The following is a 13,546-nucleotide window of genomic DNA, read 5'->3' on the forward strand; positions in this document are numbered from 1 at the left end:
GTCTTAGCTATCTTCTGATTTATTATGAAGCCAGTAAATAGTTCTTTTATTCTGTCATTTGAAGTTGTTGATGAGAGAGCTAAGGTTGTGTTGGGTAAAAATGTGATCTTCTGTGGCGTGACACTAGTCATGTATCCAGAGTGAATCATTTAAAGAAAAAAAAAACCTTTTTATGTTGAAATAATGAGATTTATAGAAGAGTTGGGAAGGTAGCCCAGGCAGTTCCTATATACCCTTCAACCAGCTACCCTTCCTGTCAGCATCTTATCTAACTATATAGCATACTTATCAAAATTGTGAAATTGATGTTAGTACAGTAGTATTATAGACTTTATTCTGATTTTACTGGCTTTTTCCACTAATGTCCAGGATACCATGTTGCATTTAGTCATGATCTCCTTAGTCTTCTCCAATCTATGGCAGTTTCTCAGTTTTCCCTGGTCTTTCATGACCTTGACTCTGCTGAAGAGTACCAGTCAAGTATTTCATAGAATGTCCCTCAATGGGACTTTGTCTCCTATTTTCTCATGATTAGACTGGGGTGATGGAGTTTGGGGAAGAATACATACCACAGAGATGAAGTACCTTTTTCATCGCATCTTGTCAGGAATACACAACATCACTATGACTTATCACTGGTGATGTTAACTTTGGTCACTTGGTAGGGTGAATAATTTTAAATGATTAATCAACAATACTATGTCACACCCACTTTGTATTCAGCATGATGTTAGGCACTTACTGGGTGAGATAATTGAGAAATAGAATAAAAAAGAATTCACAGAAAGAGCCAAGGAAGAGTTTTATAACGTGTACAAGAAAATTATTAAGACCTCAAAGAGATGACTAGAGAAAGACCAGACAGTTCATAAGGGAAGAAAAGTACACATTTAAAAAAATACATGAAAAAGTGTTTATCTTCATGGGTAAGCACAATAATTATCATATCATTATAATATTCATTATAAATATGGAACACAAACAAAAATACTAATTGAATAGGTGGTATAACCAGTTCTTACCTATTATGATTACAATTATTTAAAAATATGTAGAGTAAAAAAGACCAAATCATAGAATAAATGTTAATAGTGATTGTCTTTGGATGATGAGTTTGTGCATGACTATTTTTTTTCTTTTGGTTTTTGTATATTTTTGGGAAAATTTAACACTAAGCTGTATTAACCAAAAGTCAAGTGGGGTAGTGGAAAGAATGTCTGCGTTAGAGTCAAACCTGTTTTGAGTCCTTGCTCTGCTATTTAAAGGCCTCATGAACTTGGGTAAGTTTGCGTCGCAGTCAACTTAGATCCTTAGATGTCAAATTAGAATCATGAAATAATTTTGCAGGTTGTTTGGGAGAAAATTAAGTGAAATTAAGGAAGCACCTGGCCCTGGTTATATTAAATAATATCTTTCTTAAAAGCCATGGAACCTGCTTTTGGGATTTTTTATAATCCATTTATTTATTTATTTATTTATTTATTTATTTATTTATTTATTTGGGAGGATTTTTATAATCTCTTTAGAGACAAGGTTGAAATACACTCATGGAATGAAGGGCTGGGAGGTGAGAGCCTCACTGTTGTAGGAGCTCGGGGGAGGTGGAGAAAAGGGTGGAAGAAAATCCAGGAATGTTCTCAGGAGTGGGTGGGACTTCAGCTTTCATTCAACAACCAACATGTCATATGTTGCCAGGCCCTGTTCTGATCATTTTGGATGCACATTCATTAAAATATTTATTAAGTGCTCACCACAGGCCAGGCATTGTTCTGGGAACTGGTGATAGAGGGGAGAACAGAATAGATGGAAGTACCTGCTTTCATGGAGCTCATATTCTAGTGGAGGGAGACAGATAATAGACGAACAGGCAGAGTATGTGTGGAGGAAAACACAGCAGGATGTGTGTATGTGTATGCTGTAATTTTAGGCAACGTTTTTCTGCTTATGGGCTTTAAATGCATCATGGCACACCCCCCACCCACCTCCCCTCCGGCAACCCTCAGTTTGTCTCCTAGAGTTGAGTCTCTGATGCTTTGTCTCCCTCTCTGTTTTCATCTTTTTTTATTTTTCCTTCCCTTCACCTATGTTCATCTGTCTTGTTTCTTAAATTCCACATATGAGTGAGATCATATGATAATTGTCTTTCTCTGACTGACTTATTTCACTAATAATAATACCCTTTAGTTCCATCCACATTATTGCAAATGGCAAGATTTCATTCTTTTTGATGGCTGAGTAATATTTGATCATATATATCTATATCTATATCTATATGTATATATATCATATCTTCTTTATCCATTCATCTGTCAATGGATATGTGGGCTCTTTCCATAGTTTGGCTATTGTGGGGTAATTGGGTGATGGGCGTTAAGGAGAGCACTTGAAGTAATGAGCACTGGGTGTTATATGCAACTGACGAATCACTAAATTCTACCTCTGAAACTATAACACAGTATATATAAATTAAATTGAATTTCAATAAAAATTAAAAAATAAATATATCATTACACAAAAGTATTTTTCTGGTTAAGGAAATTAAAGTAGGGGCATAGACTCATAGAAGCCAAGGTCATCCCTTTCTCCCAACTCCATGACCCTCCCCTTTTAGAAACATGTATTTTCTGGACGTTTTTCACGCCTTCAGAAATAACTCTTGGCCATTTTCTTCAGGTTGCAAATCCCCAAGGCGTGCACATTTGAATGTGTGCAGTGTATTATTTCTGCAGGGCCTCATCTCCTTTCCTTCCAAGTCTGCTCCGGCTTCCTTACCCAAGGTGCCTACTGACATTTAGGCTCTTTGTCTCAGGACCCCTGAATCCAGACACTGGCCAATCCTCTTCCAACAACATTTTGACCTAAGTTGTCCATAAGTTTTTTTTTTTTTCTTGATTCCTTTCCTTCTTAAGGATGTCTTTGGCTGCCCTTGTTCTTAAGGGGTTGGTGTAGCCCTCTCTCTTTTACACTCTCTGGCTGGCTGTTGTCGTGCATGGGTGTGTGTGTGTGTGTGTGTCTGTGCGTGTGCGTGTACATGTGGTGTGTAGGCACACATGCACGTGCGCGGTGCAATGACTTTTTCTACAGAGACTGCTGGCTGGAGTGAGCGGGTCCAGCTCCCACAGGGAGGAGGACAGTTTCCTCCCCATGGGGCAGAGTTGCTCTGACCTAGCAGTTAAACTGCCTTGTTAGATGCTCATGTTTTTACTTCCCTTCCTGTTTCAGTTGGAATGAATCACATTTGAAAACATTTCCATCCTTTTAGTGACTACATTGAATAACACACGGTTTTCATTACTATTTACCGTAATCAAACTTAAATTTTTCTTTTTAAAATTAGCACAATTATTTCTATCATTATCTAGCTTTCTTCAGTCTGCATGCTTAGCTCCATAAAATGGATTCCTGCCTAGACTGATGGAGAAAGAGTCTTTTTTAATTTCCAGAGACTCAGAATTCATAAATGGGATAACAAAAACTATGGTGGAAGAGTGTAGATGATTGGCTAATAGATTGCTCCAAACTATTTTCAACTGACTTCCTCCTCAGCTCTCCTCCCCCGAACCATGCTCCTTAGAGGGGGTCTCCAACATTGAGGTTTTAATTAATATTTTACAACATTTCTTTGAAATGAGACAAATGCCCCAGACTCTGTTAAATATGAGCTCTGTAATTCCAAAAGAATATTGTCACCTGAAACTTCTACCCTCCTTGCCCTCACTCACATGCCCTTTGGATGGATAAAGGGAGGATCGTTAAAAAACAGTGGAATTTTGAGACTGCTACAACATTCATGTTCCCGCTTTTTGAGGGGTTGGCGGCCACATGCTGCTGAGAAGCTGTTTCAAAGGGGAACTGGACTTACTTCCCTTTTAAGTGAGAGTTGCAGCATGAATGTAGATCAATCACAGTTTCTAGCACAGTCGTATCCTCTTTATGAGTGCACTTCCTCAAAGACCTCTGGGCATACACTGAATGTGTTAGACAGAGCCCTTTCACAATCCAGACGTGTTTTCTGAACAAATGCCAGACTTCCTGGGACTGCTGGTTACAATCCCTTACTCCACAAATATAGTGCATCTAAGATTGTCTGTCTGGATAATCTTCCCTTTTTAGTGTTTACTTAAAGTGGAAATGATGTTATCCAGGCCCTGGGTACGAATGAGATCATGTCATGAGGTCTCGTTCTGATGTTGTTTTCTCTCAGTTGTGTAGTGACATCAGGATCTAAAGGCAGATGGGCGGCTTTGATGACATTTGGAAGTCCCTGCTGTTTCTAACCTCCCATGATTGTTGGGAAATCATTGGGGAAATGAGGATGCCATGTAAGGTGGTAGGTCAACCTGTGTGGTTACTCACAGGCATGGGAAGATACTGTGGAGCTATTATTAGTGTGCTCTGAAAAGACTTATTTATTCTAAAATAGATTTTATTTTTTAGAGAAGTTTTAATGTGCAGAAACACTGAGCAGAATGTGTAGAGATTTCCCATATGTCTCCTGCCCCCACGCATACACAGCCTCTCCCATTATCGCCATCCCCACCCGTCCCAGAGTGGGACATTTATTATGACTGAGGAACCTACATTGACACATCATAATCATCCAAAGTCCATACTTTACATTAGGGTTCACTTTTAATGTATATTCTATGGGTTTTGACAAATGTATAATTATATGTATCCATCATTATAGTATCCTACAGGGTAGCTTCACTGGGTTTTTTTTTTTTTTTTTTTTTTATGTGTTTTGCCTATCTACAGATTGAGAAGGTCCTATCTAAAAAGGTGAATGGTTGAATGCTACTTTTCTGCTAAGATTTTAGGTAGAAGGATGTTTTTCATGAAAGTCTCATGAATATGGATGTTCTCTGACAAAACGGTTCCATGACCATTTAGGTTTGGGAAATGCTGGGGAAAAATATGATGGAGTCATCAGTGGGGTATTGACACCACTATTCTGGTTCTGACATAAAATATATGTTGTCATCATTTGGCATCAGGGAAATACAAATCAAAACCTCAATGAGATACCACCTCACACCTGTCAGAATGGCTAAAATTAACAAGTCAGGAAACGACAGATGTTGGCGAGGATGTGGAGAAAGGGGAACCCTCCTACACTGTTGGTGCGAATGCAAGCTGGTGTAGCCACTCTGTAAAACAGTATGGAGGTTCCTCAAAAAGTTGAAAATAGAACTGCCCTACGACCCAGCAATTGCACTACTGGGTATTTACCCCAAAGATACAAATGTAGTCATCTGAAGGGGCACGTGCACCCCAATGTTTATAACAACAATGTTCACAATAGCCAAACTATGCAAAGAGCATAGGTGTCCATCAATGGATGAATGGATAAAGAAGATGTGGTATATATATAATGGAATATTATGCAGCCATCAAAAAATGAAATCTTGCCATTTGCAATGACGTGGTTGAAACCAGAGGGTATTATGCTGAGTGAAATAAGTCAATCAGAGAAAGACAAGTATCATATGATCTCACTGATATGAGGAATTTGAGAAACATGACAGAGGATCATAGGGGAAGGGAGGGAAAAATGAAACAAGATGAAACCGGAGGGGGAGACAAGCCATAAGAGACTCTTAATCTCAGGAAACAAACTGAGAGTTGCTGGAGTGGAGGGCGGGGGAGGGATGGATTATGGTGAGTGCTGTGAATTGTGTAAGACTGATGAATCACCGACCTGTACCCCTGAAACAAATAATACATTATGTTAATAAAACAAAACAAAAAACAAATATATGTTATCCAAATCAACTCAATTATCTAACTAAAACTAAATTTCATTTCCGAGAAATTGATGGAAAAAACCAACCAAGGACATCCTAACCATGTGTCCTCATACCTGTTTTTAAATGAGCATCCCCTTAAGAGTTTCATCCACTCATTTGTTTATTTGTTCATTTAATAAATGTCTATTCTGTGTCTTGTCTGTGCCCTTAGGGAGACAAAGCCCCTTAACACGAGGAAGAATGTGGCAGAGGTGGCTAGTAACCATTGCTGTCTGTCCTTTAGTCATGTTGAGTGCGTGGCAATGCAAGACAAAGACTGTTTCCCAGCTTCCCTTGCAGTGAGAAGTGCCATGTGACTACATTCTGGTCCAAGGGATGTGACCTTGAGGTTCTGTGTGCAGAGCTGTCATTTGGCCTTTATGCATTGGCCTAGGTCTACACAAGTCAATAACTGGCAAAACGGAAGCCATGTGTTTGGAATGGCAGATCAACAAGATAGAGTCTGGGACTTTGAGGCTATGGAGGATGACAGCAGCTTTGACATATGTATGATGAGACCATTATGTGAAAGAAAGAAACTTCTATCAGCTGAAGTCCCTGTTACTATGGCCTTCATCATGGCAGCCAAACCAGTCACCCAACTGACCCAGAATGAATTTCTGGTGATCGGACATTGTCATAAGATTGGATAGTTGAGATATTTAGGAGCCTTGTAAGTCAAATGGTATACAATGACCATCTCAGTTTATACAAAAGGCCTGAATATAGGAAGGGAATATTAACAATTTCTTCAACTTGTCATTTCCACACATTGAAGGAAGAAAAGACCCAGGGAACTGAAGTTCCTTTAGGTGATAGTGGAGAGAGGCACAGATTCTTTTTACTATTTTAGCTAACAAACCTAGAGAAATAAGGTCAACTTTTTGTATTACAGTCGAATTTTTCCAGTTAGCTCAGGGTGTGCAGGCACTTGACATGGATCCAAAGGTTTTAAAATATCCCAAATCTATTTTCCCAATTCCTCTATATATCTTTGTGAAACCAATTCTGGCCCTGTAAACTTCTTTTCACCAACACACTACCTCTATCCACATAGTGGGCTTAGGTAAACACACAAGTATATATTTAGATGTGGGTTAAGCATGAAATAGCTTTTACTTCTTAAATAAGGAAAATAAAAACCTCGATTCATTAGTAAATGGGACATTTTAGATCTGAGTAGACAAAAAGGACCATGTGAAAATGTGCTAAGCTTCCACATAGTTAACAAGATGTCACTTTGTGAGAGAATTTTCATAATTAATGAACCAGTTCAATTTGCTCTGCCATTTGACTTTGATTAATACGTCGTGAAGTATTCCCACTGGGACTCTATCCAGTTGGTTTGGGAAGCTCTTATGTCTATATCCTGTGTATGTGCATGGATCAAAGTGCTGGCATCCAATACCTGCCTCATTAGGTCAGGGAACAGCCATGTCCACTCAGTGACAGTGCCTGAGGTCCTGCAGCAAACCACCACATGGCCCAGATGGACAAACCCACAAGCAACAAACACAAAATGCAAGCCAAAACTATTGGGAGAAGGGATTTGACCATTTGCCTATTTTATGGGGTCTTAAAAGGAGAATTTACGTAATTAAACTTTTATTCCTAATTCTGGCATAGATTTGGCAGACCGAGTGAAACGACCTTACTATCATCTTTACACCATCTGATTAAAATTTGCTTCATTGCAAATTTGGTTTATGGGAATAAATTATTTATATGACAAGCTGTAGCAATCAGTGTCTGGTCAGTGCATTTTTCTGTTTAGAAACCACTATTGGCATTTCAAAAAAGGAATTTAATACAGAGAATTTGTAGTACATATGAGAGGGGTGGAGGTGTAAAAATGGGGAGATTAGTAACTGCAGGAAGCCACCATCCTCTTAGGCTTGAAGAAACCAAGGGGAACATGCTGGACTTTCCCCTTAGGCTGGCTGAGCCACAAAAGTTGTTGCTGTAAGACTGAGCTGTCTGAGCAGAAGCTCAGAAGCCACACTTGCCAGCCTGCTGCTGGGGCTAACCATTGCCAGAGGCAACCTAGAAGGTGAAAAAATAGCACCTTCTTCGCTCCCACCTTTCAGTTTGCTACTGGTGCCTCCCACTGGTGGAACCCAACAGAAAGCTGGTTGGCAAGGGAAATGTAGTTTCCAGGCTTTCTGCCCCAGGGTCAGAGAGCAAGATAAAGAAGGGAGGGTGTTGTGGAGTTGAGAACTAAGAGACTCTAGTCAGCATCCAGTTTCCAAGGACATATCCTATATAGATTTTTAAAATCATTTCATATTTTAAAATCATGGTAAGTGTACTCTTTAATCTCCATCCTCTATTTCCCCCTTCCTCCCCACCCACCTCCCCTCTGGTAACCATCAGTTTGTTCCCTATAGTTAAGAGTCTGTTTCTTGGTTTGTCTGTCTCTCTCTTTTTTCCTTCTTGCTCATTTTGTGTCTTAAATTCCACGTATGAGTGAAATCATATGGTATTTGTCTTTCTCTGACTGACTTATTTCACTTAGCATAATACCTGTAGGTCCATCCACATCATTGCAAATGGCAAGATTTCATTCCTTTTTATGGCTGAATAAAAGTTATATATATAAAACCTCTTCTTTATCCATTCAACTATTGATGGACACTTGGGCTGTTTCCATAATTTGGCTATTGTAGATAATGCTGCTATAAACATAGGGGTGCATGTATCCCTTTAAATTAGTGTTTTGGTATTGCCTGGGTAAATACCCAGTAGTGTGATTCCTGGATCATAGGGTAGTTCAATTTTAAATTTTTTGAGGAAACTCCATGCTGTTTTCCATATCCTATACAGATTTAAAGTAGTTGCACAGTACTTGGTTAAGTTAATAAATGAGATAACATTTTATTATTAGCCAAGAGATCACATCTTTAAGTCCATCTCTATAAAATTATATAAAATTACAATCTAGCATATACATACAATTCTGAAGTTGTATGGATGCTAGTGGATATATATTTTAAATTTTCATGTTAGTATTTATTCACATAGTTATCCAATTGGCTTTATTGGTAAGAAACACGACTGAAACTATCATTTACATCCATGCCTTGACCATGCCAATCTTGTCTTTCTACAATGACCAAAAAGGAACACATTTAAACAGAAAAGGTAGTGAAGAAATTAGATGAAACTTGGTTTACACCTCATGTATCTCCCATTGCAGGTAAGAACCCAGGTGGCCCCTTCCCTGGGCAAACAGCTATAACCTCAGACGCAACCCCAGCCCCACAGTACGTTGGAGAGATGTACAATGCTATAGGGACCCATTGCCTCCTGGTGGGCTTCTGGTGGTCAAAGCAAGTCAAGGACATTTGAGGGAACAGACACAAGCTTTTGCCCTCTTTGTGGCCCAGTGGTGTTAGATAGGAGAGCCATTAATAAAAAGGAAAAAAAAAGAAGCACTTGTTGGTCTTGGTGGCATTGTCCAAACAGGACTGGGTAATTTTCTGTTATGAATTCATTCCTAATCTCTTCATGTGGGTCTGGGAAATGTGTCTGGAGGGCATTTTCCTCCCTGGTTGGAGGTGACTTATCAGATTGTCAATTACTGTCATTACAAGCCCAATCACATAGCTGGGAGACCGAGGTGATTGCTCACTCCTAAGCAGCACGGGACAAGCGGGAGCAGTTGAGACCACACTGAGAGGCCAGGGAACTGCAGACAAGTAATCTGCTGGGGAAAAAGCCCCCTTTGATCTTCATACCAGACAGCAATTTCAGCAGAAGCAGAGTCGAGTTGGTATTTTTTTTTATTGCAGTGGGACCGGCACTACCGACTTGCCTGAGTGGGGGTTGCTGGGAGGAAGTAAAGTTATCTTTAGCTTACCTGCATCTTAAGCAGTGCAATGAAAAAACTTCATGATTTTCTTAAATAGAAATGGTCTAAATATTTAATAAAGGCAAATAATTTGTTACTTGATGTTTTGAATCATGTGGCCAATTTCAGCTCATTTGTAATATTGGATGCTTGCCTGGCAACTTAAGTCTGGTAATGGCTACTTTCTTTTTAGTCCTTGTGGTGGACTGCAAAAATTCAATCATTTTCAATAAATTTCACTACAGTGCTTGCCTTCAGATTTCCCTGGAAGCATCCATGGTCAGCCTCCAGGGAGAAAACAGATCTGTATGTGTACTCTCAGAAATGCTTCTGTGTTATTGTTATGCCAATTTGAAAGACCAGAAAGGCTGTTTATATAGAGAGTGGTCCAAGGAAGAAAGTGGGTTTGGACAAAGGGCATTTGCTCGTGTCTTTTGTGCTGATTACAAGACAAGCATCTCATCACAAGGCATTCTGACATGGTCAGAATCTGCAGATGACTCAGTTCCTTTGGAAAAGTTTAACAGAAGCTGCAAGAGGACCCGTCTGTGAATCTTCCTGGTTAAGCACTAACTCGGTTCATCATAATTTACTAGTTTTGGAATCATGGTCTTCTTTTGAACTAAATAAGTTATGGTTTCTCTAACTGGACAGGATGTAGGGTGTTTATGATAGCCACTGTTATTTTGATCTTCAGCATGCACCTTCAGGTTCTCACTAAACAAATATTGAACGAATGAACAAAATGAATTTTTGCTTATGGCTATTGATTTCCTGGTAGAACTCCCTTTTTTCTAGTGTCTACAGGAAATGTCTTCCTCGCTTGTGTGTGTGTCTGCCAGGCTTGCCAGTTCTAAGTCGGCCATGGGAGGGGTTGTGTTCACAGGAACATACCATGTGACATGTCAGGCAGATCAAAGCAGGGATTTCAGGGCTGACTACAAGGGGAAATGGTTAGTAATTAATAAAAGGATGTGGAATTGGTCATGTTGACTGAAAGAGCCCAGAACCTTGGCGAAATGTTTCCAGAGGCTGCCAAGATAAAAAGAGTGGCTGGGCTGAGTTATGTACGGGTGAAACTTGCAGGTGTTAATGCCACTGGGTGAGGGGAGCAGAGGAAGAAGTTTACTTTCACCCAGGCCATGGGATCACAGATTATAAGAGCCTCTTCAGCTTTGGCCTTAGTTTTAGTTTGTTTTTAAATGGAGCTTTTAGGGGCCATAGGGTACGTACAAAAATGTGATAATGATGTTTAATTCTGAGAGTCAAGCTGTGGTTTCTCATTGGCCGTATCTGGCTTTTCGATGTTTCATGTCAGTATGTTTTGTTTCCAGATTTAGGATCAAAGCAACTTTTCCTTTGCACTTGTTCAACACCCCCAACCCCCCCACCTGTGTGCAGTCTAATGCATCGATGAAACCAAATAAAGCCCTGCATGAGTCTGCTGGCTTTCCACCATAGCTGTAGCCACTGTATACTTTTTTGGTGGCTTGGTGGTGAGAAGTAGAATGTGGGAAGGGGAGGCAACCCAGATAATGGGTGTTGGGAAAGAATGTATTAGAGGTGGGTCCCATCTCAGCAAGGGACTGGTGAGTATGCCTAGGCAGGTCTCAGCTGGTAAGGCTGAGAGCTACAAAAGCTCTGGATGCAGCTCTCTGTCTCTGTCTCTGTCTCTGTGTGTGTGTGTGTGTGTGTGTGTGTGTTCTTGGGAGTTGGCAAATCATGGAACCTCCAAAGAAAATTTCCACAGATTGTCTGAGACTTGTGAGCTTATAAATTGCCTCATTGAGTTTTTAAGCCATTTTCCCAAGGGAGTGATGATGTTTGATCCCTTTTGCAATCTTTGCAGATATCTCAGGGCATGAGGTCCCTGCAAGGAATAGATACTATTGATCCTAACCAAGTGGCAGTGCAGTGTCTTAACTTCTGAATGATTTTTTTCCCCTTGTTCTTTGCCCTCCTTCAGGCCCCTTCCAGCTCCTGCCAATCTGCTCCAAAAAGACCAATGCCATGGACAACATGACTAGTTGGGAAAGAGTTGGGGGGCAGCATTGGACTTGGCTGATTCATCTTCAGTGGTTTAGAGTGGAGTCGAGTTCCCAACCTTGCAGCAGACTTCAACTTGATGGGTAAGCTTGCATGTCAAGAATGGTTTGAAGTAAATATGACAGACGGTTAAATAATAAGCAATTATGGGCATTGGGGACAAGGGTGTTGGTAAATTTCTCTTTACTCATCTGTAATTTCAAAACACAAAATGTCTGTTGAGGGACTGGAAGGCCGATGTGGAGAGTGGTAAGAAATGACACCCAAATGTATGCTGGGTGCCTTTAGGTCTTTACAAAGAAATATCCACATCTCCTGTGTGAGATACAGGGGATCATTTATCATTTTCCACAGAATGCCACATAGTAACACCCTAAAACTCAGTGGCTGAAAACTATAAGTAATTGTGATTGCTCGTGTATTTGCAGACATGGCTGGTTGGCTGGGATGGCCCTGCTCCAGCATCTTTCATTCTCCTCTGGGGATGGGAGGATAACCACTGGGTACACCGAGGCATGTTCTTCCCAGTGATGGTGGAGGTGAAAAGGGGAAACAGAAATGCATGAGGTTGCTCAGGCTTAGGCTTGGAAGCAGTGCCCTTGCCTTCCACCCACATGCCACGGCCAATGCAAGTCACATGGCTGAGCCCAAAGTCAACAGGCAAGAAAATACAGTCTGCTCATGACAAGCCTGGGCAGGAGTGTGAATGCAGAGAGACAGGTTAAAATTTGGCCAATTGTAAGAGAGAGAGAGAGAGAGAGAGAGAGGTAGAGACTCCCTTCTACATATAAAATAATATCTTGATAAATATAATTTATAATATAATGATTCCATCTATATATGAGCCTATATCATAGGCATATGTGATTCTAGCGAGAATGTTCATATCTGGCTTTCCCAGAGTTCTTTTTCGTTCTATCACTCTGATATGGTTGAGGTGTTTGTGGCTGCCCTATTGGAATAGGCTCTCCCTTGGAAAAGAAACAACATCCTAAACATTTCATCTGTGATTTTATTTTCAATTCCCCAACTACTGGCATGTCCCAGCCAGATTCCTGGTTGGGAGCCTCAGTGGTTTTCAGGAGCAGTCCTCCTAGGTTGATCTGGAAGAGCTGGGCTATGTTTCAGCCAGAGATGAGAATCTTTCTCTGAAAGTCTTAGAAGTAAGGACATTTTGTTTCCAGATAGGAAATAGTACTACATCTGGGCCAGCCATCTCTATCCCCACCTATTCCTTGAGGTCCTCCCAGCAGGGGTGTGGCTGTCTGCTGCTCTCCTTGCCTAGGCCCCCCCACCCCAACCTGGTAGCATGCAGCAGGAGGCCACTGGATGCACCATGAGGGCAGTATGTAGCAGCCAACGTGGTCTGTCCTCTTCTGTATCAGCTGGGCAATGTCCTGATAACGTAGGGAAAACATTGCACTTCACAGCAGTTTGTTGGCTCTCAGTAAATATTAAGGAATGGAGAGGCACTTTTCAAAGCACTAGGAAAACTCTCTGGGGGTGGGGAGGGCAAAGAACCAGTGCCCACAGGAGAATCAGAGAGTGCTGATGGCAGGGAGGCATGCTGATGTGGCAGCAGGTAAGTAGGAGCCATTTCAGATGGGGTGGTGGGGAGGGAGGGAGGGATAGCTTCTCTGAGGGGATGACGTTTATTTTTTAATTTTAATTTTTGTTGTTTTATTTTAATTCCAGTAGAGTTAACATGCAGTGTTATATTAGTTTCAGGTGTACAGTATAGTGATTCAACACTTCCATCCATACATCACCAGGTGCTCATCACAAGTGCACTCCTGAATCCCCATCACCTATTTCCCCCTGCCCTCCCAGCCCCCTCCTCTCTGATAACCATCAGTTTGCT

The sequence above is a fragment of the Halichoerus grypus genome, chromosome 1, assembly GCF_964656455.1.
Source record: "Halichoerus grypus chromosome 1, mHalGry1.hap1.1, whole genome shotgun sequence".
Taxonomy (NCBI): Eukaryota; Metazoa; Chordata; class Mammalia; order Carnivora; family Phocidae; genus Halichoerus; species Halichoerus grypus.